The following is a 23792-nucleotide window of genomic DNA, read 5'->3' on the forward strand; positions in this document are numbered from 1 at the left end:
GTCAGATCCATTTAATTAATTAAAACTCCTTGGTTTTATTTAAATCGTATAAAAACAATCATGGGTCTAGCCATACATTATTAATATATTTACCCAATGCTATTTAGGAAGTGTATGAAGCTGTGCCTTTTTATAAAAACTTCCATTCTATTTTCAAATAAATTAATCATTAAAAGTGTATTTTCCAAACAACGAAAGCAAATTTTTGCTATGAACAATCTACGAAAAAGCCTTCATAAGCAAAAAGCTACTTACCTAACGAATTATTGTCGAAAGATAACACAACTGTATCAAAATATTTAAACAAATATCAACTCTAAAGAATCTACCATAAGTGATACAATCGAATAAACTACTAATGTTTTTAGTTCATTTATAATTTGTTAAGAAGAGGTGCGAAGTGTCTCGAAAATAAAGGCTTTCAGGCTACGAAAAGAACAAACGGCAAGAACGTTTGTATTCAAAGGCTGGAGGCACTTTTAGATTAAGAGCACGGGACAAAGGCATTTTCAGACTAAGGTGCAAAAAAGTGCCCAGAAAGTACGTCAGCTATATTCATTTTAATGATCGCATAGATATAGTCTGATCAAGCTAACTGCATTGGCCGGGTGGTCTAGTAGTCAGGCTGTTACGCGTAAGCTGAAGACGCGGGTTCGATTCCCGCCTCGGCCACCGGTGGACTTGGTCACTTTTTTTCTTGTATGATATATTTCAGTTTATAACTCTGCATGTCGTTTGGAATGAAAAAGTATGGCAATGTCATCATTTATGTCACATTTCTATAACTTTGTTCTATTTTAGACACATGATGGATGAATTCATTAATAAAGTGGCCATGCAATTTTTAGGGAAGTGTTGTCGAGAATAATAATATATTACTTAATTAATTTAGTACTATATTTCTTATTTGAAACAGAAACATTTCTCTTGAAAGTGAGAAAATTTTCTCTGCCTAGCACATATGTATATACAAGTATAATATAACAGTAGAACCTCGCAAATCCGGATGGGCAAAAACCAAACCGCTAATTCTCAACTGCAGTTTTTATGTTATGAAAATCAGTTAACTAACAAATAAATTAACAATTTAATGTTAAACTAAAATAAATTAATTACTAGCAGTTATTTTTTTCGGATTGTAGGCACTTAACTGAATCTTAAAGATTTTAAAGTGGAATGAAAAATAACAAAAACATAATAGTGAAGTAAGTATTTTTATTGCTTTCAATTTGTTATACAAAGACAGTAACTGTACAGGTGTAAGTACCAAGTAGGTTGAATCCATCGCTTGCAGCTTCTGATTCTATACAGGTATCCATTTTCTTTGCAATAATTAGGTATCACATTAGGAGAATTATTTCGGGTAATATCGCCACGCCACTCTCTGTAGCTCCGTACACAGTTTGCAACACATGTAACACACATCATCATTTCATTCATTTATCGCATTGATTTTTTGTTTCGTTCGATTTAAAAAACGAAAGAAATTCAATATTGTATTAAGCAGAAAACATCTGCAAACGATAGAAATATATTAAGTGGAAAAAAAATCACTGTCTCGGGTGAGACTCGAACTCACGACACTGGATAACTAGCCCATGCTCTGCCATCAGAGCTACCGAGACCACACCCGAGGACAGCGAATATTTCCATCATATGCGCCTTAGAGAGGCCCCTAGCGACATCTATTGTAAGACTGTTACACTTCTTAACCGGCTACATACAAAATTAGTGATCCAGTGTGGTCAGTTCGATTCTCACACGAGACAGTAAATTTTTACACTTTTAATTTCTTTCTAACGTCAAAAGAAATTTTACTATACTTCCTTCACTATTGATTTCAAATGATGGGCCTTAGAAAGGTATAATAATATATATGGCTATACAACGTACAGTCTAAACGATTGACGGTAGGATCTTAAAATCAACCCTTTAAGGGATGAAAACGGGGTTGAATTTTCAACGACTACACGTAAATTTTATATTAGACTACACTCCTTAAAGCTAAATATAAAACCAACCTTATAAAATCACAAAAAACTTTCACAGAACTGAACTGGAACTGAACCTTGGACGTGGACACCGGCAGGCACCCACTAATCGTCTGACTGATGGCACCGCACGACGATGTTTATAAAACGGACAATTAAAAAAGATTTACATACAGGTTGATTTGTAAACAATGCCGATGGAATCACATAGTTCAAACTTTGCTGTTGGTACGGATATGATCGCGTTTTGGACCGACTTTTTCTTGTCGGACTTGTCACAAGAGCACACCACTTTGCCCGGTCCAGAGCGATATCACGCCAGCTTTCGCCGACGCCGAGCTCTCGGAGATCCGCCTCCACTCCATCCGCCCAACGATATCTAGGACGACCAACAGGACGGCGTCCAGTTGGTCGACCCAAGTAGGCCCTTTTGGCTGCCAAAAATAATAGGTGAGACCAAAGCGCATCGTCTCCGCTGGCTTTTGGCCACCTCAAAAAGATGGGTGAAGAAATATTAAATATATAAACCGGGTCACTCACGTTTAAAAATGTTTCGCTCCATAACGAGGAGCATTTTTAATGAGCGCTCGCGTTGGTGGCCCGACGCAGGGACGTTGGGTTTAATATATTTAATATGTCAGTGCCTCACGGAAGTTTTGTTATTAAAATGGGTGAAGAAATCAAATAATGTTCCAATTAATTTTAAATTCGATATAGAATGTACCTGACATGTTACTTGGCGTTATTAATAAAGTTAGTATTTTTATTTGAAATTAGTCGTTGACATGACCGGTACTGAAATTTTATACACATGACGTACCTACGCACATTATAGGGTATTTGACAGTTTTGAAAATAAATTATTTTACACCATGCATGAAAAAAATCACCAGAAGATTAATAGAGAAACGTAGACAGCAGTTATTTTTAGACACAATTTATATTGAAAAAACCCGTATAAAACTATAAAGAGAAGGTAATTTGATTGTGACGTCACATGCTAGTGTTTCATATAAATTCCATAGTAGCAAAATCGTTTTGACAGTTCGAACAAAGAAACTGATTTGACTGGTAGTCAAATACTTTATTTCCGTATGTATGCTAGTTGTAGCGACACTTATAATAAATAATAATAATAAAAGACGTTTATTCAAAAAGTTTGTACATAGGTACATAATAAAAGTACACGATAATGCTTACAAACTAATTGAAAGGGAAGGCTTATCAGGCTTTGGCAAAGCTACTACTTATTTTAAAGTAACATGTCTTCAGAAATTTTAAACTAATACTGATACCGCTAAACGTGACACGACACCCCGAAGACGGATTAGCAATCTCGAACTAAAGCGTCATAGAGCTCGATTAAGATTTAACAACTTGCACGGTTTAAATCTTATTTTGATACATTATTATATTTTTGAAGTTCATTAACACTTTCACAAAACTCCAAAATAAATGAACCTCCTGTTTGTGTTCACTTCAGGCTGGATTTCAAGTTGTATGTTACAGTTGCTAACAATTTTAGTGTTTTTATGAAATGGCTAAAATTCTAAATTGATAACAGCGACAGAACATAAATAGTATATGTAGACGAAGCTCTTTAGTACATTTTTGACTTAAAAAAACCACTCACACGACTAAAACTTATCTGCTGGTTGAGCCCCTGAACAGTTACTTCCCGTTTGTCGATTTGTCTTCTTCGTTAAGTTGAATCAAATGTTGATGGATTGAAGTCCAAACCCTGAAACTTGAAATGAAGCGTAAAACTCATTAGTAGCAAGACCGGAACGAGTTCTGCATAGCCTCCTTCTGAATGCGGGCTAACGCGTATGAATTCGCCGCTAGGGGCGCTAGTGTAGATGGTGGTCTTTTCCATACATACATATACATATAATCACGCCTATTTCCCGGAGGGATAGGCAGAGACCACGGATTTCCACTTGCTACGATCCTGACATACCTCTTTCGCTTCCTTCACTTTCATAACATTCCTCATACACGCTCGCCGGTTTAGGGTGCTCTTGACCTGGCCTTTCTTTAAGATTTCCCCGATCTGATCAGAGAAAGTCCGCCGAGGTCTGCCCCTTCCAACTCCCGTTTCTACCTCTCCCATATACACTCTCTTTGTTAGCCTTCTTTCACTCATTCTTTCCACGTGTCCAAACCATCTCAACATACCTTTCTCAATTTTTGTCACTACTTCTTCGCTCAGTCCACACTTTTCCCTTATCACACTGTTCCTAATTCTATCTTGTAATCTCACACCACACACACTTCTCAACGCTCTCATTTCCACTGCATTCACTTGGCTCTGATGCCTCTTCTGCCATACCCAACTTTCGCTACCATACATAAGTGTAGGCACCAGCACCCCTCTATGCACAGCCAAACGTGCCTTTTGCGACACTCTGGCTGCTCATAAAAGCGTTAAGTGCCCCATTCACGCGATTTCCAGCACTCACTCTCCTTTCAATATCTTTATCATGCTTACCGTCCCTAGTGAATAATGTTCCCAGATACACAAACTCTTTCACTTGTTCTACTCTTTCTTGACCAATCAAAATTCCACAGTTTGTCATATATTCCTCCTTTTCAAATACCATAACTTTCGTCTTACTTACATTTATTTTCATTCCTTTCCTTTCAAAAGATCCATGCATTCTAGTTACCATCTCCTGCAACTAGCAATACCAGGTCATCAGCGTAAAGAAGACATTTGACGGGTAGCCCACTCATTCTCAGCCCACATTCATCATTTCTCAAATCATGCAAACTACTGTCCATGAACAGATTAAATATGGTCTTTTCCATAGTTCGAAATGTCAAATGTCACTTGTCACTTCAAAAACTGACAGCTGTTCTTTAGTCTTTTGGACCACCATCAACAGAGGCGCCAACTGGTGAGCAAAAAAACGATAGCCCTCATATAAAAGTGCTTGTTGCTAGGCCTATTTGAATAAATAATATTTTGACTTTGACTTTGACTTTGAATGCTGATGCGTTACTCATAACAAATAATTTAAACATTCGTATCAGTTGCTAGTGCATATAAACGCTACGCGACTAGATTTCTTTTTCGACCGAGTTGCCGCCGTTTGTTAGTTAGACCAAGCTAAGTTGGCAGCGATTTTGATAGCCCAGACTGTGCAAGTGTTATTAAACGTCTACCTTCTATGAAATTATGACGTTTCAATAACACTTGCACAGTGGGCTATTAAAATCGCTGCCAACTTAGCTTGGTCTAACTCTAGCGGTGCCACCAGTACGAATTGTCCTGGGGCCCATTTCTCGCGCCATATTAGGCTAATATTATTAGTGTGTTGTCATGGAAACCAATACGATTTGACAGTTTGTGGACCAATAATATTAGTCTAATTCCGTTTGAGAAATGGGCCCCTGATGAAAATCACTGCTTGTTTGAGCCTTGCAACCAATTAATCAAGCTGTGATATATGTTAGTAGGGTGACTGCGCACTATAGTTATTGGCCCCTCCATAATAATTGGGCACACTTAACAAATCAGAAAGAAACAAGGCAATAGAAGTCTTGTTGTTAAGAGTGGCCAATTAATAGTAATAGTGATGGAGTGGCAAATAACTATACCTCGCAGTCACTTTATAAAAAACTAGAAAATTTAACCAAATCCTTATCCACCAATATCACAGTGACATTATACGGTCCTCGGCATTGTATGCAAAGCAGGTGTTTTCAGTACTCCACCTGGATGGGAACCCCTGACCCCCGGCGCCTACATTACCGCCATAGAACACGTATATTTTCAAAATATTCCGTAAGGACTTGCGAGAATTGCGAGTATAAAAGTGTTTTTTGAGAAAAAAATATTAAAAGTATGATGTGTGTGGTATGCAAGTGGTATGCGAAAATGGACAAGAAAATTATACTCGTATCCATAATGGGAAATAATAATTTGACAGTTGCGGGCGTGTATTTAAAGGGGCCCACTGACTATCAGTCCGCCGGACGATATCGGCCTGTCAGTAAGAACCAAAATTTGACAGCTCCGAACAACTGACAGGCCGATATCGTCCGGCGGACTGATAGTCTGTGGGCCCCTTAAAACAATAGTTTTATATGACTTAACCTCTTGTCTGTGTATGTTAAGGATATTGACCGAAATTTAGTCATCTTTTTGATATATTTTTTTCGATATTGCTGCTCTATTCAGCACAATCGAGGATTGAACCCACAGTTTTGTACCACCACACATATTTGAATATGGCGAATTTCACCATATTTCTTCGCAATTTTGGAAAGTTTCAGACAGCACGCTTAGACGGCACATCAGTATGTGGGGTTTGTATATTTGTAGATATTTTGTACTATATTCTACTTACTTCGTCTGCGTGGAACAATGATGATATTCGGGCCCTCGCTATCTCCAAATCAAATTTCATATAAATCGGTGAAGAGGTAACATACAGACAGATAGACAAACAAGACAGAAAGACGCAGGGTTTCTTTTTTCCTTTATAAAATTAGTAGCGATTTGTTTCAATAGGGGGTATTACTGCAATGTTCTGTCACCAGAGCGCAGCACTAGCCTTTTTAGTAAACCATAGAGTAACTTATACATACTGTGCCTTTAACAGTTTTTTGACAAGTTTACAGAGACAATAAAATATGTCATTGATGCATGAAGGCGGTTTGTTTACAGAAGATCTACCGGGAAACGCGAATTTGCCGATTTTTTTTAAATTTCGGATTCATCCGAAATTTCGATATCTGCCTCTTTATCGCTCGAATATACAAGAGTGACAGAGATTTCGATTTTCTAGTTTCGCGATAGACCCTCAGATTGCGGTAGTAGCGCACTCTACGCAGAGTTTCGCGTAATATTCCCTATTGTAAGACGGGAAACATCGGACGGAAACGGATGTCAATTTTTTTTAGTAATAATAAGCGAGTTGGTATAAAATCTATTTCTAACACAATATTATAATTAAGTCTTGTACCGTTTTTAATGACCGGTCTGAGCCTCGACCTAGGTCTAGGTCCAACACAATCATAGGATTATTGCTAAGCCTAACTAAATGGAACCATGAACCATAATAATTTGGAACACGTTAAGTGAGATATGTTTTAATGTTTCAATGTTTCAATGTTTCAATGTTTCAATGTTTCAATGTTTCAATGTTTCAATGTTTCAATGTTTCAATGTTTCAATGTTTTAATGTTTCAATGTTTTAATGTTTTAATGTTTATTTGGGCACAAACGGTACATGTTTCTTATAACTAGTGTCTTATACATAATTCATAAACCAGGACAGTTGCCACCACTTAATAGCTCATTAAAGAAAAACAAAATACGGGATAACTAAGATATTTTTATAAAACTCGCTTTCAGCTCGTTTCATAATTCCATACTCGTATTTTAATGCTTTGCTACGATAAGCACTTAAAACTAGTCTTCTACCGTTCTTGAATGCCGGTCTAAGCCTCTATTTAGGCTTAGGTCCAACACAATCATAGGATTATGGCTAAGCCTAGCTAAATGGAATCATAAACCATAATAGTTTGGAACGCATTGAAGCCTTTCAATATTCTTAGGAAGAGCGGGTCAATTCGAACAATGATCTCTAGATCTAGCTGATATCCAGTTGATATCTATATCAACTAGATATGAAACAGAAACGATAACGAGATATTTAAGAAAGTCATGTCAAATTTGACATTTCCGCGATGCCGAATATCCTCCTGAACGATCTTTTGAAGATTTAATATTACTTTAGACATCCAATGGATATCTAAAGGATATCTCAAAACGTCATAATAATTGTAGCGTGAAATGACAATTGGTTTTGCGAATCGAACTGCAAAAGATAACTAGTTGAGAAATAAACTATAACGTATCTATTAGATCTCATATTGTTCTCGTATCTAGTAATTATCACATTGTTCGAATTGACCGGTAGGTGTATTGTTATCAAACCCCATTAACAATGTTGCAGTTCATAGAAAATAAGGATTGGCAAAAAGAATACCCTAAGTACATTCATCTTTAGTAAATCACTTCGCTTTTTCTCTCTCTCTCTCTTCATTTTTTTTTATTATTACTATAAATTGTATCATAAGATTCAAGGGCGTATACATTTAGAATTTGGAATAAATTTTGTATAATCAAAGAGTTGGTGGGCGGACCCAATATCATCGGCGAAACGACATCCCACAGACTTCGCTGGATGGGAGAGGATCGGCCTGCCAAGAGGGCGTACTTGGGAAGACCGACTGGTGGCCGCCCGAGAGGTCGGCCAAGATACCGCTGCGCTGGGGAGACAGTGTGGAGCGGATCTGCCTGCGCCTGCTCCTATACCTAGTACTATTAATTATACACTGTGATATTTCAAATAAACTTCATGAAGCCAAGCCTTCAGCCAGTAGCTGGTCATAAAGGATGACTCACGTTAGACTCAGCCGAGGCGTCCGACATGTCATTTTCTATGACGGCTGATCGGTGATCACGTGGTGCTTTCTACCTATATATAAAACGAAGCGCCGGAAGCTCCGGTCCGGCCCCGGCCCGGTGTAGCGTGAGTCATCCCTAACTTCTTACCAACAGCCTCAGTTAGAAGGTAGACCTATAACTAATATTATTTCCCTTGTAAAAGGGCCATAAGTTCCAGTGGAACTCGCTGCCAGAGACTTGTACCCTTACGCAGCGTACTACCACAGAATGAGTAATAGTATCATCATACAGAACGGCCACGCACCGCCCCGCTCCGACTCGAATTACCTCGCCCCGCGACAGCAGATTGATGGCCGTTTGCCGGCCGCTCAGTACTATTTTTAAGCAACTTACACTATTAGTATACTATTACGCATGCCGCGTGTACAGACGTGCCGTTCACACATAGAAACGTAAGTGATTTTTGATGTATAGTGTGTCCGCCCTGTAATTAGTAGGCGAACGACACCATATATAACGCGAAGAAGAACGATGCGGCGCGGGGTGAACCAATCCTTCGATACCTTTAGAAGTGTCCTACGTAGGCGATCTCGTTGCGAACGCGAACGCCGTGGGCCGCTTTGCTTCGCGGTGGCCCATCAGTTAAATAATGCTTCGAAAACACGCTCGCGTAAGTACGTACTTAATAAATGTATGAAAGTTCGTTAACATTGAAAAGAGAGACATGAATTAATCTAATTAATTATAATACACTCGCCGCATACGTAAGCGGAATAAATAGATATACGAAAGTTAATGACATAGGTGTTAATGACTTCGTTCATTAATTATTACGTTTTAGTCCCGGAGCACCGGGGTCCGGGGAGTAGGGATTAATAGAATTTAATTTCAGTGTTACAGTAATACAGAAGGCAAAGATTATTTCGAATGCAAGATAAGTTTAACTTGTGCGAATAGGTAATTCGCAACTCGTGTCGACTTACTTGTAACGTAATGTACTATTAATTACCATAATTAATGTCATTACCGGGTCTAACGTAATTAAATTTCATTATTAAAGGTAAAATAATGAAATTCAATCGCTTTAGACCCGGTAATGACATTAATTATGTGTACAAAACGCGCGAGTTCAAAAGTGTTTTAATTACCGTTTTTTGTAACCCTACAAACAGAACATACGTTGCAATGCCGTTTACCCCGGAACAGGGTACACCCATAAATTTCAGTTACACTTTGGCAACACCCTTCCGGACTTCCGGAGCGAGTTCCCAAGTTCCTACTGAAAGGTCTGAAGTTAACTGTACAGCCCTCGAGTCGGAAGATGAAAGCTTGGCGGAAACACGGCGTTGCGCCTTGAATGATATAACCAACGGAGACGGCTGGAATTTGCTGTACAAAAACCGGCCAAGTGCGAGTCGGACTCGCGTTCCAAGGGTTCCGTACATTACACAGTTTAAACAATTTTTTATATTTCTTGTATTATAAAATAAGATTCTTTCAAAGTAATTTTGTCAATAAATTTTTATGTTAATGTCACAGCTGTTGGATCTCCTTGTATAGTTTAAACAATGTAGTTTTTATGTGAAAGGTGAGTGAAATTTCTTTAAAAAACCCGTAGGGGTCGGATCAAAAACTAAATAATTAAGTCCGACTCACGCTTGACTGCACATTTCTAATAGGTTTCCCTGTGATCTATAGGTAAAGATCTTTTTTATTTTCAAAAGTTTTGACGCAGTAGTTTCGGAGATAAAGGGGGAAATGGTAATTTTTTGCCTATTTTCTTGAATAACTTCTAAACTGTCTATCCTAAAATTCTTCTTCTTATTTGCCTGGCCCTTTCCCATTTTATTTGGGGTCGGCCCTCCGTATCATGCGTCTCCAGGCAGCTCGGTCCTGGGTCGTCTCCTTGTTGACTTGGGCTTCTATCCTAAAATATCCTAAAATTATTAAAAAAAAATATATTTGATATTCTCATAATGAGCTCTCTTTCATTTAATTTAATATGTAACACGATATAGTTTGAAAAACTTTATTTATTAATTTTTCTCATTTACCCCCCAAAAGTGGCCCCCGTGTTTAAAATTCATTTGTTTACGTTACATGTCTGGCTTTGGGTCAGAAACTTACACATGTGTACCAAATTTCAACTTAATTGGTCCAGTAGTTTCGGAGAAAATAGGCTGTGACAGACGGACAGACAGACAGACAGACGCAAGAGTGATCCTATAAGGGTTCCGTTTTTTCCTTTTGAGGTACGGAACCCCAAAAAAGTCAACTTTTGCGGGGGAGGGGAACGTCAAATGTATACGTAACGTCAAAATAGCCGTCAGATAAACGTCAGTCCATACATTGCGTATGACCATTGGCAGACTATTTTCGACAGAGGGGAAAGCCTGTTAATAGCTACTCCGTTTGTTTATATCCTCTAAGCCTTGCGCCGAAGTTAAGAGGGGAGGTAAAGCTGGAGGCCTAGTCAAGATAACAATTCGTACATCAAAAAGCGCCAAACTAAATGAAAAAAACCGGACAAGTGCGAGTCGAACTCGCCCACCGAGGATTCGTGGAGGATTCCGTACTTTTTATTTGTTGTTATAGCGGCAACAGAAATACACTATCTGTGAAAATTTCAACTGTCTAGCAATCACGGTTCATGAGATACAGCCCGGTGACAGACAGACGGACAGACGAACAGTTGGATTCTTAGTAATAGGGTCCCGTTTTTACCCTTGGGGTATGGAACCCTAAAAATGTATCGGAAAGACAGATGCTATGAAAAGTCACGTACCTATCATTTAAGTTTCTATTGGTGTTTCTATCATATCAACGATGCTCCTCTTGGATAGGGCCCCAGGTTTGAAGGAAACAGAAGATATAGCGCGCCGCGCGAAGCTTGCGACTAAAAGTATAGCCGTAGCACGGGTTTTTACCTTTATTACTCTGAAAATAAACTTTTTTTTTTATTCTTAACAATATACATTGTGTCGAATATTAATTCATGCATATAAAATGAGTACATACATTAAACACTTGAAATAATCACATTAAAAATACAACTAAACTTCGGTTAAAACGGTTCGGTTCGGTTTTTATTAAACTTCGGTTTAAAAGTTGCTCGTCAGTTTCCTCGGCTGTATTACTAGCTGTTCTATTTAAAATTTACTTTTACGTCTACTGTATGAAGGGATTTCAACTGAAAAAATGTGGCTTTCCGTCAGAGAAGGGATATTATGATTCATAAGCATAAGGGCTCTTTAATCAGTCCTTATGCACATAGAGAATTAAGGACCCTTCTTTGATGGAAAGCCACAAATGAATGTGGGTTGATACATTTTTGCTAAACGACATCCAGTTAAAACAATACACTCCTTTTTTTGGGCAGTCGTGTAAAAAGAGTGCAAGTTAGCACTTAAAAGCGAAAAAAATTATGAAAGTAATTTCATACTTCTTGCATGCATTTTGTACATTTGCAAAAACGTAACATTCGTACGGTAAACATCATTCATTCATTTGGTAAGATAGAAATATTTAAACAGCCGCAATTATTTCGAAAGGACTTAACAGCCATAAAATTCTTATGAAAATTCGGTCATTGCTAGAAACTTCTTAAAAATGTTAGCTTGAATTTCATGAGAAGCCGACGTCTAGCAGAAAATATGGAATGTGCTCTATTTCTGCAAGTTATTTTAACATGGCGTGTTTCCACTATACAGCGTAAAGTTATGTGTTTATTAAAAAAACATCAAAAGTATAAGGTTTTTAATTTGTCGGAATCATCTATTTTTTTTATTGTATTTTCCCGGATTTCTCAATGACGGCTGCTACTAATTATTTTCAGGGTTCCGTACCTCAAAAGGAAAAAACGAAACCCTTATAGGATCACTACGTCTGTCTGTCTGTCTATCCGTCTGTCACAGCCTATTTTCCCGCCGTAAATCACCGCTTGTTCAAGCCTTGCACCTGCTAAACTCGCTCCTCGAATCAGCACCAAACTGTGATGTGTTTGCGAGTGGATGGTTGGACGCGTGTTATGAATGCTTGAGGTTCTGCGAGACGAGGAATGAACGGCCTTCTTCTGTTATATGTTAATTTAGATTTGTGTACTATGTGTATGAAATGTCTATTGGTTTCACAGTGCTTTGGATCACTGTTATGCTGTGAAATGTAATGAATAAAAAATAAAATAAAAAAATAAAATAATGTTCTCCGAAACTACTGGACCAATTAAGTTGAAATTTGGTATACATATGTTAGTTATTTGTGAGCCAAAGACGGACATGTAACGTAAACAAATGAATTTTTAACATCGAGGCCACTTTTGGGGGGTAAATTAAAAAATTAAGCTTTTCTAACTATATCGTGTTTGAAAGAGCTCATTGTAAGAATCGCGAATTAATATATTTTTTTTATAATTTTAGGATGAACTGTTTAGAAGTTGTTCAAGAAAATAGGCAAAAAAATTACAAACCCCCCCTCCCCCTTATCTCCGAAACTACTGGGTCAAAAAATTTGAAAAAAATACACAAAAATAGTTATTTACATAGATCACAGGAAAACCTATTAGAAAATATGTGCAGTCAAGCGTTAGTCGGACTTGATTTTTGATCTGACCCCTACGGGTTTTTTAAAGACATTTCACTCACGTTTCACATAAAAATACATTGTTTAAATTGTGTAATGTACAAAACCCTTGGAACGCGAGTCCGACTCGCACTTGGCCGATTTTTTTGTTTATGATATAAGGGACAAACGAGCAGAAAAACCGCCTAATGGTAAGCAATCACCATACCTACACCTATACACCGCCGACACCTACAAAACCAGATTTGTTGCAAAGGATTTTGAAAGTTCGTATTGGTCCACGGGCGACAGTTTAAATGCAGCGTTGAGAACTACCAAGTGCCAACCAACTCGTATCTACATAAGTGGTATGAAATGGAAATGCTTTAGCGTAGAGCGATGGCGGAAAGAAGGGATTAATCCAATTAATTCTTTGGAGGACCAATTATAGGTACATATACGATATAAAATGTAGAGTACGGTTACATCTCTACGCAGCGCCAAGGAGATATGAAATATGCTGGCATTCAACATTTGAAATCGCTCTCCATTGGATGCGGTCCAGAGTATAAAAGGAAAAGCTGGCCCTGGGTACATTTGGGCACTTGTAAATTTTGGTAAAGGAGACAATGGAAACGCGCTGCAGGTGGAACCGCGGCGGAACTCGAGATCCGCCGAGATAGCACATCCGCGAGATAAACTTAATGGGGTGCTCGTTCTGAAAAAATGATCATAATAACATCTATCAGCTCGATGTGAACGTATATATTTAATATAGAGGGACTTGGCATATTAACCCTTCTTTTCATGGTAATGGAAATTTCCATCATAACATTATCCTATGAATTAAAGGTACTTTTAGAGGTGATTGATATTTATTTTTAAGGCCGTCAACTTTAAGCACTAAGGCATTTTTCGATTTTTTACTTAAATTTACGCAGTATTTTAATTTATAAAAATTACAGTTGTTTTAATACGAAATGTCGAAAAACTTGGAAGAACCCAGAAGTTGATGATTTTTAGTATGTGATTTTGGGGGTTTTTTTCGGGGTTTGTAATTGTTTTATATTTAATAGCAAAAAAATCACAGTCTTAAAAACTCTTTTACAAATAACGCAAAAAACCTATATAACTATATATAAGATGAATACAGTCTAAGGAAAAAACGTGCTTCGGAAATCAAGAAAAATTCATTGTTAGACAGATGGCGCCTACACCTTTGGCCTATTCTCGGCTAGATGACGTTGACGGTTTGGTTTATTTTTTAACACAGAAAGAAAATGGGTCAAAATCATATAAAAATAATAATAAAACATAAAAAAAATCATTTATCCATATATATAATTTTTTGGGTATTTTTATACACTTCATTTTTAGTTTTAATCGTGTGTCAATAGATGGCAGTAAATTTACTGAGGCTACAAAATTTACTATGACAGTAACCTTCTATCCTATATACGAGTATTCTATTTGACAATACTATTTTTTATTAAATTTATAGCAAATACTAGTATGGTACGAATGTAATGTAATAATTACACGTAGAACTTGCTTTAATAAAGCCTAATACCTAATATGAACATTATTTATGTGTAATACAGACGCACTGCAAGACGGCTCAGCGTTTTATGAAGCGTCATAAATTTGTTGAAGCACGGCTGTGCGAAAATAACCTCTTAAACCTGAATCGCAATTATTAGGCGTACGCACTGAGCGGGGAGACGGGCGGATTTTTGTGGCGTTCTTTAACCGCTCAATTTTAGAGTCTAAATGTCTACTACAAAAATAATCAACTAAATTAATCTTACAGATATCATTTCTGGGGTTTCTGATTTCTCGACCTTTTTTATTTCCCGAGGCACGGGAATTCTCGACCAGGATTTCTCGAGTTTCTCGAGTATCTCGAGGAATTTTGAAAGTTCCATGAAACACCATGTTATTTTCATTTTTCTGCTTTATTACAAATCAGACGCATAGGAGTCGTAGGTGAGATCAATAATCAAACAAATAGTAAATTAGTTACCATAAATTGCACCTAATAATCAAAAATTCAACAACAAATTAAAAAAAAAACTATAGGTACAGGCGTGCGTGCCGCGATGTGATATATGCTACAGTGTATTTATTTATTTATTATTATTTGGAGATCCAACAGCTGTTAACATGTCTATAGGTTTTATAAATATGACACAAAAAGCGAATTACAGGTTCTCACCAGTAGCTACATATTAACAAAAACAATTGGTGGCACGATACCTACATTTTAACGCCAAACTTTTAACCTATAATTCGAAATTAACTAAAGAAGATACACAAAAGAAAAAATACAGCACAATGAAATGTCAATAAGGCATGCTCACTTAAAGAACTGCTCCGTCAGGATACGCTGCACAGTTTGGATGTTGCTGTTGAAAATATCAATGTCCTGCTCCCTCGTAAGTTTATTTGTGGTATTTTCTATAAAAAGGGACCTAACTGTCGATGGCGCTTACGCCATTTTTAACGATGCTCCGATATAAATACAATGCCGCGCGGCACTGTGCGGCGTAAGCGCCATCGACAATAAGGTCCCTTTTCATAGAAAATGCCCCATTTAGGCATTTACTAGCGCGTATCAAAAAACTGTTCTGTCTGTAGTTACGTGAAGTATTTAATTAGGTATTTAACAAAATGTAAACAAAACACAATATGGTATTATATTAAGGAAGAATATTAAAGCTGCACAACCACAGTGCGTGTACGAGAGTCGTCTACGCACAGTTTCTTCCGTTTTACACGTTTAATTAAAACCCTCCCACTCTTAATGTCGGCTGATATTGTCAAACTTGAATTCCGGGGAGATTTACGTGGTTTTTAAAAATTTCGCCAAAATTTTAGGTGAGTTTTTTACGTTTTAGGGAATATTTATTAAGCCCTGGAGTCTGGCGGTTTTGTAATAACGATGGTATATATATATATTTTTTCGTTTATTTTAGCTCAATTTATGTTTCTCTCATATTGTGCTTGCTTCATTAATAGAAAATGTCAAAATGGAAGTATATCGACGACCGGTCTGGCCTAGTGGATAGTGGCCCTACCTGAGAAGCCGATGGTCCTGGGTTCGAATCCCGGTAAGGGCATTTATTTGTGTGATGAGCACAGATATTTGTTCCTGAGTCATGGATGTTTTCTATGCATTTAAGTATTTATATATTACATATATCGTTGTCTGAGTACCCATAATCATAGAGTAACTTATACTAGAGCGGTACTGTCATAGTAAATTTTGTAACCCCAGTAAATTCACTGCCATCTATCGACACACTTTAAAACTAAAAATAAAGATTTATAAAAATACGATAGAATGTATTTAAATATAGATAAATGATTTTTTTTATTTGCATTAATTATTTTTATGATTTTGACCCATGTTCTTTCACTGATATGCGCTAAAATTGTTAAATAACAAACGAAACCGTCAACGCCATCTATACGACTGTAGGCCAAAACTAGTAGCGCCCTCTGAACGAGAATCAAATTTTCTTGATTTTCGAGGCACGTTTTTTCCTTAGACTGTATCCATCTATTACGGAGTTATATCTATCTTTGCCATAATACAAGCCTCCTTGGGCTTACCGTGGGACTTAGTCAATCTGTGTAAGAAAGTCCTATAATATTTATAAAAAAAAAGTATAATTATATTAAAATACTTGTGTACTCCATCACAAACATTTTGCTATGTGCGCTATGGTAAAAGAAAAACCGGCCAGGTGCGAGTTGGACTCGCGCACGAAGGATTCCGTACCATTATCCATTGTTTTAGTATTTGTTGTTATAGCGGCAAACGAAATACATCATCTGTGAAAATTTCAACTGTCTAGCTATCACGGTTCATAAGATACAGCCTGGTGACATACAGACAGACGGACAGTGGCGTTTTAGTAAAAGGGTCCCGTGTTTACCCTTTGGGTACAGAACCCCATAAAAACTATATCCATCATTTGGGCTTAAGCTTTAGGATGTCATTTTTTTTAATCCGTCTCCTCGGAAGTAGTCAATTTTTATTATACTATACTATGGCACAGCGATTAGTAGAAAAGGCTACAAATTAAAATAAATTGGGCGCGAAGAGTTGACTTCCCATACAAAATTTTAATGTCGCGCATTTTCCTACTCACAAGTAGGGTGTGTTTCATTATTTACTGTGAATAATAAAAATCAACCATATACAGGGTGGGCACAGGGATTCCGACAGACTTTAACCGTGGATTCCTGGCAGTGTTACGAAAGAAAAATGTTATATCAACATGGGTCCAAAATTGCCTAATTAATTTACTTAATTTCTGGAACAAAATAAATCAATTAACGATAGTACTAACTTGTGAACGTATCTTTAGTTTGAAAGAGTGTAAAAGACAACATGCGACACCAATATGACACTTTATAGTCTAGTTTATAGCAGGTGACAGGTAAGTTTACTATTTTTAACACTTCTGCTTTGCATGTGTGATTGTTTGTGTCTTGGTATGTATGATTACGTCACATAAGGGCGTGTTAGCCTTGAGTTTTTTTAACTTCGAAATTACTTAAATAATTGAATATCTCGTAAATTAGGCTTTCTATGGCATTGTTATATTACTTTTTTTTTATCCAAATAGGCACTAGAATTCATGGTTAAAGTGTGTCGGAATCCCTGTGCCCACCCTGTATATGATCATTATATTGAACTCATTGTTTATTTTCATTGAAACGGTGCATAAATCGCGGCGTGCAATAATGTATTGCATCCGTTGATACTGTATTAACAGACCATTGTCGCGTTAAGAGATAAATCAGAGTCAGACAGCGACAGAATACAAATCCTATTCTATTCTATTAAGCCAGGGATACACCAGGAGACAAATGCCCTGCGACACGCGCGAACGGCGTGATGTTGGCGGACTTCGCTCGATATGTCTGGCGACACCGCGCGACATTTGTCGCCAGCGACGTCGGGTGAAGAGGCACAACCATGGAGACTATATAAAGGAGCCAAATCTCTATGTATGAAAAGTGTCCATCAAAAAACAGTAATTAGGCGGCGCCACCATACACCGAAATACTACCAAAAACAACCTACGTAATTTGGTCGGGTTATTTGTTGCCTTATATGGTTCATGTTATACTCATGTCCCAGAGCCTAACTAGCGCCACCGGAGAGATTAGGAACTATTATTTAAAGCTGAAAGCGGTCACTTTTGCAACGATTCTGCCATAAGAGATTGGCATCCTTTCTGTACCATCCATAGGCACAACGTTGCCAGACGCTCTACAAATGTGGCGACAGCGCGTGACATATCGCCAGTGTGTGTCATAAATCGCTCACAGCAGTATGTCAGGCGAAGTTCTGCGAAGTGCGAAGCGTTTTGCCTGACATCGCGATCCACAAAATCGAACAATGTCACCAAAGATGTCAAGCGAAATCGATCGACTTCGCTTGACATGTGGCGGACAAGTCACTGGACATTTTTTTGTCCTCTAGTGCAGCATAAAATGAGCCATCTGTGCCTATACATTTGTATTTTTATAAATATACGCCATTTTATTACAAGGTGTTCACTACTTTATATTTTTCAATATTGGGAATATTTACCAAGAAACAAAAATAAACAGCGAACCTAAGGAAACTCCAGGAAAATACCTTCGTGAAAACATTCCTCATTGATTGGGGTACGTTGATTTATATGGCTTTGCTTGATAACAATTCGCTTAATTCCAGATTATGGATCGCTATACATTATATCATCTAGATCATTATATCATGTAGATTAGGCTAAGTCTGTAAGTAGTTAAATTTGTAATTTCTTTCTCTGAAATAAACAGTTAATTTCTTTTTATCTCGCAATCTATTGTCGTAGACATCTTGACATCTTGGATTTTTATATAAAGTGATAACCCTGGTCTTTCAATTGTTGTTGTACGCTAAAACATAGAGTAACTTATACTAGAGCGGTACTGTCATAGTAAATTTTGTAACCCCAGTAAATTCACTGCCATCTGTCGACACACTTTAAAACTAAAAATGAAGATTTATAAAAATACGATAGAATGTATTTAAATATAGATAAATGATTTTTTAATTTGCATTAATTATTTTTATGATTTTGACCCATGTTCTTTTACTGATATGCGTTAAAATTGTTAAATAACAAACGAAACCGTCAACGCCATCTATACGACTGTAGGCCAAAACTAGTAGCGCCCTCTAAACGAGAATCAAATTTTCTTGATTTTCGAGGCACGTTTTTTCCTTAGACTGTATCCATCTATTACGGAGTTATATCTATCTTTGGCTAAAATAACAGCTTACCATCATAATGGCTGTGCCTTTATTCGCCACCATCGTTGTAGGTACTTGAATAGAAAATCATTGGCTCCAAAACCCGATTACTAAGCGAAACGAGAGAGAAAAATATGTTAAGCACAACTTAACCGTCCGAAAAACCGCTCCCTTTACAAACAAATCACGTTACTTAAAGGGATGGGGTAAAGCTCAAGCTGCTCTGAAACTCGAGAATGTCTCAAAAACTTCCAATAACCACAATATAATGTGAAATCCGTGGATTTGAGGCAGAATATAAATAGATGAAGCACGAAGAGCTTTTAAATAGAGAAGAGCATTAAATAATTTTACGGTTTAGACTCACCTGTGTTAGTCACTCGCGCGACATATTTCGGAGAGCCTAGGTCTCCATTCTCAGGTGTAACAGCGGTCACGACGCGCGACTGACTAAAACAAGTTAGTCTAAACCGTAAAATTATTTAATGTTAAGTCTCACAACAGTTTAAACTGTTCGTACATTTTTTTACTTCAAACAACGGTCCACATGACTACTAGTTATAAGTGACACGTGCCAGATAAGTGTCATTCATAACCGTAACACCATTTGCATGTACGCAATAGGCATTTTTACTTAACTGTGTATCATTAACGGCCGGTTAACAATCGTCACAAAACTGACGGTCAATGTCAAACCCTAAGAAAGTTTGTCAGGTATGTGACGGTAAGACGTTACTGAAACGACTTAAAATCGCGCTTTAAAATCCAAGTTCGAGTGAAAATGCCCTATTACACCATTTCTGAGAGCATTTAATAACCTGAGTAGCCTTTAAGAGCTTACCCCTTTGCCGAAAAACTTGCACAATTGTGCATATTTTTGTATGGACTGGTGTTTATCTGACATGGCTATTTGTACACATTTGACGTGCCCCTCCCCCGCAATATCAGCAGACTGTTTTGTACAGAAAGGCGTCTCCAGTTCCTAAACGCTCTAAGTACTATTTCCCACATTTAAAGATTAATTTAATTGTATTACTAACAAATTATATGGGCATTTGCCTGAAATAAATAATTGAATTGAATTGAATTAAAGAAAAGTTAAAATTGTCAACATGCGCGCAGCATTGAGTCGCTCACGGCATATTTCCCGTGGGGTCACTTAAGCTCTAGTCAAGAATTCGTTGGTCTCGAGACCATTCTCAGCTCGACTCGTTTTCCCATCCTTATTGTTTCTCCCACTGGCAGACCCCGCAGACCTCAAGGGCCCATAAATAATAATAAGTGTGACACCGCAAGGATCGCGCGGCTTAGCCATTGGTATTATTCTAATAGTCTTCATAAAACTAGATGGTTTTTTTTTTCGCTGGATAATGGTACAGTCGAGTTCATAACGTTCGCGGACCGCTGGGATTCCGCGCTGATGCGTCGTTGGACGCAGCTCCATGTCTCGCGCTCCACGTAGGTAGGTTATTAGTTTCGTAGGTAAGTTTTTTTAAGGTTGACTTGTTTATATTATGTACCTAACTTTATTTCTTGATATATTTATAATTGTAATTGTATGTCACAATATGGGATCTGTCCTGAAATAAATACTATTCATTCATTCATAAATATATACATTTTTTCACCTTATTGCAATGGATTAAGGCGAAGAAATGCACACATATTTATGAACTCGACTGTACCATGCCCATGTGGTGTTTTGACGGTTAAGGTTATGTTTAGAAAGGCTTGATATAGATTTGGACGAAAGGAAAAGTGCCCTTTGAGAAATTATTATATCTACATGTAGACATAAACCTACAAACCCTTTAGTCCGTAGCGGCAACACCACAGACCTAAAATTTATGGCAACACATTTGCTATCATACTTACTTAATACAAAAACGCATCTCTACTATAAAAGTTACGGTTCAAAATCGAATGACTAGAAAGGAAAGTCAAATGGTTAAAGGGTGAAAATACAGTTCCCCGAAGCCATACATATACTTCGCACATAGCCATCGCAACTAGCCTTAGAAGCAACATATTATTTAATTATTATAAGCGATGAAAATATAATCATGGACAAATGAAAAGCACACTGATGGGTGGCGATATTTGCGCTTTATGGCAAATTTAGACAATTTCACGACAATACTCCTAAAATAGAGAAGATTTTTCTCGCAACTTTCTGACGTATTATTAGCTATTAGTGATATATGAGGCCTAGCTGGCGGATTCAATTGCAAAAGATAAGGGTGAAATGATAGAATTACTACCTACTCGTCCCTGTGAGTTATGGGTACCTAAAACCTACGAAAAATGTGCGTTTTTTTTTGCAAAAAGGAAAACCTTAGTTTCCTAACTGAGGTGAATGTGAAAGAAGACCGGGATATGACATGACACGTATTTGAACACGTACTTCGCTAAGACACAGTCACAAAGAAAAAGTTTCTTCTTCTCTGGTTTGGTCACCTACTCAGACTGGGAGAGTATCGGGCTGTCAAGGCGTTCTTAGGACGACCGACTGGTAGCCGTCCGGTGGGTCGGCCCAGGTACCGTGGTGGAATGCTATCGATCCCAGTGCGCCCTCACGAACGGCCAAGAGGTTGAAACGCCGGAGTGGGTTTAGTGGGTAGGGCCAGTTCTCCCCCCCTCTCGCCAAGAGAGGGAAAAGGAGCGGCGAGTCCCACACACCGTGCGTAAGTGCATTCCCACTCCGACAAAAAAAAAAAAAAAATGATAGCTAGCCAGTTGAAATTTTCACAGATGATGTGTTTCTGTTGCCGCTATAACAACAAATACTAAAAAGAACGGAACCCTCGGTGCGCGAGTCCGACTCGCACTTGGCCGGTTTTTTTCTACTGACGGAAATAGCTTGACAGACTATAGAAGCGACGAACAGCTTCTAGACGGTGTTACCAACATTGATCTTAAATACAAAAACACAAAAATAAGTTTTCTGCATTTAGAGGAATGTCAAATAGATAAACATATTTTCCCCTCACTAGCTCGGAAAGTTGTCGTTGATCCTTCAATACAAGCGGGGAAAAACGCGTTTTATCCACAAGTGGGGAAAGTAATTTGACCTTGGATGGAGCGTGTTTAAGTAGCTTGACAGATAACAAAACGTAAAACGCTCATAATAATGGTTCGTTCGATATTAATTATCATTAAATAAATGGTTTGAGAATCTAATAAAAAATACCAAATTTAGCTTTATTTAATGATTTTAAGTCATAAACCTTAAAATTCCATAAGAAACGTTTATTTTTTTTATTTTATAATGATGTTAAATATAATTCTGAACGCACAAGTTGAGTCGATGCAATTTCAAAACGCATCGTTGACATTTCATACATCACAGAAATGTCAACATTGTCAACAATTTTTTTACTTAAAACCTTTTCTTACCGACTCGCGTAAAAATACACAACTTCCAGAGTTTTCTGTTATAATATCGTAAAGAAATGAGTGATTCCAGTGATGAAGATGATCTAACGCCTGTGGATGTTGCACTTTCCTCGCTATAGTGAGGTGAAAAGTTTTGTGTTACACACGGGCGCAAATGTATTTTACTTCTCGTGTGTTGAAACACTCGCGGGTAAAATACAACTTTGCACCCTTGTATAACAAATAACTATTTCACAATAGGTACTAATATATTGTGAAGTAAATTGCCTTCGTTTCACGTTGAAAAGCAACATAGCTGTATTTTCCATTGCAAAACAAACAGACCACATTTTCTCGGCTACTCATTATATCGGGTCCCGTATAATTCAAAACAACGGAAGGGCCTTTGATCATTCATTCATGTAATTGGTGGCTGACCGTAGCCAGGACGCGTGACAGGACACAGCGTGCAGCGCGCCAAGCGGTACGTTTTGAAAACTCAAAATTCCATACAAAATGAGACTTAACGGAAGCGCGTCACGTCACGTTATCGAATGAAATTTATACTAACGGTACAAAAATAGATATATAAAAATTTATACTAAGGGTACAGAAATAGATATATAGAAATTTATACTAAGGGTACAGAAATAGAGTTATAGAAATTTATACTAAGGGTACAGAAATAAATATATAGAAATTTATACTAAGGGTACAGAAATAGATATATAGAAATTTATACTAAGGGTACAGAATAGGATACATGACGCCGCTGATAGGGACATCGCAATATACGACATCGTATATCACATATCGGAGCGGCGTGCGGATTCGCATTTGTTGTGATAACCAGACGTCGGAATATTGGATGCAAAATTTAATGACAGCTAGGGAGTTCCTAATATATCGATAATCCTAACTATCGATACGTTTTCCAAATATGCGTGTATAATTTATAAGCCTGTAAGTGTTAAATTTTGGAAATACCTACATTTTTTTTCAAAATCTAACGTTTTAGAGTAGATAAGAAGGGAATTATTATTTTGTACTTTCATGCATATAATATATTTTTACAGACGAAACTTGGAGTGATCTGTATATGAGAGGTACTGCGACACGAGTCTCTGCTAGCGTGTCGGCAGTGATA

At 37.5% G+C, this 23792-nt stretch overlaps 1 protein-coding gene across 1 annotated transcript in view; it reads right to left on the minus strand.

Moving 5' to 3' along the window:
• LOC134750225 (fatty acid synthase-like) overlaps nt 1-2115 on the minus strand; it is a 68171-nt gene extending 66056 nt beyond the window's left edge. Inside the window, exon 1 of the mRNA XM_063685367.1 lies at nt 2022-2115. The gene's annotated coding sequence lies outside the window, so the exon portion shown is untranslated. The remainder of the gene's footprint in view (nt 1-2021) is intronic.
• Nucleotides 2116-23792: the final 21677 nt, after the last annotated feature.

Source organism: Cydia strobilella, chromosome 19 (genome assembly GCF_947568885.1).
Source record: "Cydia strobilella chromosome 19, ilCydStro3.1, whole genome shotgun sequence".
In the NCBI taxonomy this organism is placed as follows: Eukaryota; Metazoa; Arthropoda; class Insecta; order Lepidoptera; family Tortricidae; genus Cydia; species Cydia strobilella.